Source organism: Haliaeetus albicilla, chromosome 4 (genome assembly GCF_947461875.1).
Source record: "Haliaeetus albicilla chromosome 4, bHalAlb1.1, whole genome shotgun sequence".
NCBI lineage: Eukaryota > Metazoa > Chordata > Aves > Accipitriformes > Accipitridae > Haliaeetus > Haliaeetus albicilla.
In genome coordinates, this window is record NC_091486.1 from 49,540,722 (window position 1) to 49,546,721 (window position 6,000).

Consider the following 6,000-nt stretch of genomic DNA (forward strand, 5'->3'; position numbering starts at 1 on the left):
TCTGACTTTCTAGAGATGCTTTCATCCTAGGATCTTTAAGTACTTTATAAACAGTTAATGAAGTCTTACTACCTCCTTGTGGAATAGGCAAGTTGCATTAAATTGAGAGGATAAATGAGGCATAGAGAAATTAAGCGACTTGTCTGTGGGTAGAATGTCAGTGGTGTCATCAGGAAGAGAACATAGCAGCCCTGTCCTGTCTCAAAAATCTTACCTTTGCAAATACTTAGGACAAGAGCTCTATGCTCTCTGAATAGGTTAGTACACTTGGGTTCTAAGATCAGTTTTGGGGGGTGGTTGTGGTTTTTGGACTGTATAGGAAATAATAAAAGTCTTTGGAGAGCCCCTAGATAATTTTGGTCTACTAGTCAACCATTCAAAATAAAAAATATTCCAGATGGCGTTTTCAGGAAAGGCAGAGCAAGCTTTTTCAACACTAATATTTGCCTGCTGAGGCTTTATTTCTCTTCTTCCCCAAGGGACCTGAAGGCAGTGTAGTACAGTTGGGGGGGGGGAATCCCCAATAATGGAGGCAGGCACAGTTAAAGGCAATTTGCCATCATAAACAAGCCTCAGGTTTCCTTACTGGTAAAACTTGTACCAGAGAGCAGTAAGTAAGGAATGTCCACTGCTGTCTCTAGGAAGGAGCGAGTGACATTGAATTTTGTTGGGTGACACCCCTGTTTCCTGCACATACAACTGTGTTGCAGCCAGAGCCACTGGAGATCTGGACGCAAGGGATTTGGGGGACAGAGTGCTGAATGACCTTCTACTAACTTTCTACCCTACTGCAGGAAGACATAATATTTTGCTCCTTCTGTTCCTCTGTTCCCAAACAACCACTTACGGAAGGAAACTGTCGGATATCTTTCTTTCCACAGTGGGGCTTTTTTAGCCATAGCAGCATACAAGACCTAGTGGAGATTCAGATATGCTTTTAGAGAAAACTATAGAGAAACAGTAACTTGTTTTCAGAGGAACAATAATTTGTTCTGGAGGAAAAAAATCCGAATCTTTAAGGTGTCTGTGGAGTACATCTATACATATTTAATTTAGTCAAATCTGCCCACCTTACTGTCTTACAGTAGTAAGAGTGCTTTTTTTATTTTGTTCCTTAATATTTTTTCGAAATCTCTGGTAAGGGTTCATTTGTGGATGATCTGCAATTGTAAACCATCTTGGTTGACCCTTTGTAACTTTTTTTGCTAAATGTCATTGAGTTTCGTGGATGTCAGTGGGAGATCAAAGATCTTGGTAACAGTGAGCCTTTGAACAGCGGTGGTGATACTGCTGGAAGAGCTATGTGTGGCAGTACTAGTATAGTCCTTCTGGCCCTGCTGCTTCAGCCAGTGATTATAATGCTGGATACACAACTGGAGGCTTGTAATTTGGTTTCCTTTTAGAAGCCTCTGAGAGAGACTGCAGCCCAACAGGAGAGCATCTGCTTTTCTTTTTGCTGAAGAACACCGCTGGAACTTTTCTGTATAAACTCACTTAAAAACCAGTTGCTTGATTTTATTAATATGTAATAATTTGGCTTCTTTTACCTACAGAAAATTACTTATCTAAACAAAATGCAAGAATATTATCTAACAAAAGGGGAAAATAAAGAGTATAATTGTGTTAATTATCAGAATACCAGACATGTAATTAATATGCCACAGGAACAAAGAGCAAATGTACTAATAGCACATAATTGGACTTAAACTACACCCTTGGTAGAAGTCTCTGCAATGGAACTGTTGTGTTTGCGCTCCTTTTCAAATTAGCAATAAGGAATAAATTAACATCCATTTTGTTGCCCATACAAAGACGGAATCATATTGTGGGGCAGGGTAATGAATTCAGAGAATGCCTTTACATTCCCATATGGCTCTTAGGGAGGGGAATACTCATGCACATGGCTCTTCTCTTCTTCCTCGCAGGAAGGCAGGCAGAGAGAAGAGGAAAACCTCATTGTATGACCAGATGTTCACTGAATACCGTGATCCTAAACAATACCAAAAAAATGTGTAAGCTGAGTAATTTAAACATTGTCACCGGTACCTGGTGCAAATATTTGAGTTGGTTTATCCATCCATCCTTTTATACATGGTATGTTACTGTATTATGTTGTCAGATAAGGGAATAGGTAGGGTAGGGGCTAGTCACTGACTCAAAGGGACATCTGTGATAGAACTGGAAAGAAAACCTGTAATTCTTCACTCTTTTTTTTTCTTCCCCCCCCCCCCCTTCTTTCCCTCCCCTGTCCCCACAGCATAAATCACTAGTTCAGTTTTCTATGTAAATCAGGGAGTTAAAGCAGTTGTTAATGTGGGCATGGCCACTATGCGGCTCTTCAGAACAGGTTAGTACAGTACACGAAGAAACAACTTAGAACCACCGGAGTCCTTGTTTTTTTGTGGACACACGTTGTAGAAAGGCTCATCCAGAGCACCTAACTGTAATTCTTATTTTATTGAGTTAGAGGATGATTAGTAAAATAACTTATTCCTGATGCTGGTTCACTTTCTGTATTCTCTTCCTCTTTGTCTTTAGTGGTGTCTTGCTAAGCTTTACAAATAATTTATTTAATGCTCTTCAGAGGCCACAGTGGTTTCAGGGACTTAGGAGACCTCAATACCCCTTCAAGTAAGGACATAAATGTTTAAGAAACAGGTCCAGTTTCATTCAGACTCCATTTCTATTTATATAACATAGCTTAAAATAGCCATTGTGGTATTAGATGCAAAGACTTACGTTAATAAAGCCCAAATTTTATTGAGGTCCTTAAGTACTGCTTTTTAGCTAAGCACTGGAAAGCCAGTCTGTTCAAGGTATTTCAAGGTATTACAGTATTTCTTAATTCAAGGTATTTCAAGGTATTGCAGTACTTCTCAATTTCACCTACCCTCTTTGTGCCCTGCTTTCCTAACTATGCAAATGAAAAGCCTAGAAATTCTGTCTTATTCAATTGTAATGCACCTGTCATCACAATATCTAGACACCTGCCTTTCTACTTCACAGAAGTATTGTGAGAGTGCATTAATTAACGCTTGTAAAATGCTTGGAGATCCTAGGATGGAAGGTGCTAATGAGTTGTAAAATATTATAATGATGTTGCAGAATATTCAGTCTCTCTCTCTTTGTAAGGGAAGACTTGCTTCTTTCCTTCATTACTTTCATGTTTCTAGATGCCTATTTTGCAATAGAAAGTAAGTCTAAACAGGAAAAAAAGGATTAAACAAGGTAGAAAAATTGCTAATGCTGCTAGCTTTCTTGTGAGGAAGCTAGTTGTTTTGATGTACTTCTTTGCTTACTGAATTTTCTTTTTGTCTCTCTGATGAACCCATACTTCAATGGCTTGTTGAGAATTCTCTGAACGTTCAGAAATGTCAGGGGAGAAGATTTTCTTCTTCAGATTGCCAAGGCCTTCATTTGCATCCCCTAAATCAATTCTCACACATGATCAAAGCAGTTCTGGAGATTTTCAAGTGTGGGGAAAACCAGTCCTCTAATTCTTTCTCCTCTAATATATACAGTCAGGTTCCAAAGCATTAAAAAAAACCCAACCAGAAAACCACAACAACTTTGTCCAGCAAATCTGAGAACACGTGAATTTTATGCCTCTCTACGTTCAGAGGATTGCAACTGTGTATATTAGGGACAGCAAGGCTAGAGAAGATACAACAGGTCATCTATGTGTGTTTCCTCTTCAAGCTGGTAGGAGCATTGCTCTAGCATTTTATTGCGGAGTTTTCTTTTCAATGACCCAAAAGATGCTACTTCTACCTGCTGCCTTACAAGACTACTCTGTGGTTTCACAGATCTCATTGTGAAGAATTTTTTTTTGTATATTCACCTTGAATTATCTTTTTTTTTTTTTTTTTTTAGAGTCATTATTGTTCATTCTTCCTGCTTGGCTTAGACTGATAAAGCCATATCAGAACCAAAGAATACTAGAAATCAAATTCCCGAAATATTTTGGGATTCTCCTATTGCTTTCTCTAGTGGGAATGCAAGGAGCTAGAGTGGAGCTGTAAGAAACGGCTCTGTTGTTGCCTTCATCTAATATTTTGCTTGGCTGTGCATGCAACTCCCTCATGAGCTTAATTACTGTATAGTCTCTATGGCAATTGGTCCCCTTTCAGAAGTGGTTTCAGGGCAACTGTGATAAACCAAATAAACGCTCAGCAGAGGAGGTAAAACTAGGTTCTGAGTTCTAACTTCCCATTAAAAGCAATCATAGTCTGGAAACAAACTAGTATGCCGACATTAATTGTACTGAGATGAAAATAAGCCCACACCTAGTTCTAGCCTTTCTAAAGACTGGACCATTTTCTCAACCCAGTTCTAGACTATTTGAAGTTTGGAACGTTTCCCTGTACCTCCCCTTCTGAACAAGGGTCCAAGTCTAATATCTAGAAGTAACGGTGAATATTCCACGTGTATTCAAAATCATTTATGATCCTGAGCTCTAACAGTCAGGTCCAGATCTGCTGTTGACTTAACTGAGCATTTCTCACTTCTCTCTATATTTATTTCTTCCTTTAAGTAGCAAGCAAAGACATTCATTTTTACCTATCACCTTATCTTTTCATTTCTGGCTGCTCAGCTCCATTCTGACAAGTGCAATAAATGTGTCCTCCTGGGTCCTTGCAAGCTGGGCATTAGTCACACTGTGCATTTCAAGGACATCAGTCCAATAATTTTTCAGCTGTAACGGAAAACATGTTCTGCCAGGAGCCATTTGTTCCAGTTTTGTTGCTTACCAATAAAATAGAAATCAATGGTTTTTTGGAGCTTGAGAAGCAGGTCAGAGAGTAGGAGGGAGATAGGTGGTAAAAATGAAGGTGCTGAAGTTCTCTGAGTTTCTCTGAAATAATGGCATGTGGCATTTCAGATACAGTGAGAATCTCTGTCAACTTGTGAAATGTAGTTACCGCTGGCAAGCAGTATAGCTATTGCTTAACAGCAAATAGGACTGGTGCATAACAGGTCTCACACTGGGCAATTTAAATCAAATTTAGTTTTGTGAAACAGAAGGTATTTGAGAGGATGTTGTATTTGCCATATTTTTAGATTAAGGGCTAATGGAACACCAGTGGTGATATGGATCAGAATTTCTTTTTTCTGTCTCCACCATAGGTGGAGTACCCATAATTATCTGTATCCTCAAGCAGTAAACTGCCAGTTCGAACCAGTTAGTCATCTAACTAAACAAAATCATTTAACTGATCTTAAAATACAGACTGAAGAATTATTGGCTTTACTGAATCAGTGCCTTAGTCACAACTGACTCGGAGGAGTTTTGCTTAGAGTGTGAAATGCAATCAATGCCTTCTTCCTTGGAAACTTCCCTGTTTCATCATGAGTGATTCAGCTAATTAATTAATCTGAGCTAGTAGTGTCATTGTGCAATAAATAAGGTTTACCTGGACATAGCATTTCTTCTCTTAAGAATGTCTCTTCGTCCTAATTCTGCAGAATCAGAATCATTTAAATGGGTCCTGATGGTAACACTGAAGTCCCCTTCTTACTGTGGTCGATGGGAGTGTGCTTTCCACTGCTATAATGCATGGTATAGCCCAAGCGGACTGCAGAGCAAATTTTGCTCTTTAAACTGTCTTCTCTGCCACACCTGATGAACCTAGGTTGTTCTCCAGTTTAAAGGTAATAATAATTGATTTTCCAGAAAATGTTTTAGAGGATGTGTATATATTTCCATACCAGCTAGCCGCTGACTTACAAGCCCTCTTCAAATATTTTTATATTGACATTCAAGCTCTGTACATATTTATATTCCTAATCAAAACACAGTATTTGGGCAAATAGATTTGTGTTATATCATGTATTCATCAATGGGCAATCATCTTTTAACTGATGATGTCTTGCCTTGCACATCTTTACTAATGGGGTGGTTCTTACTCATGCATTAAGTTAGCAAGACTAGTTTGAGAGTCATACTGAGCTGGACAGTCCTACTCTCCATACAAAAAAAAATACATCATGTAGCACACT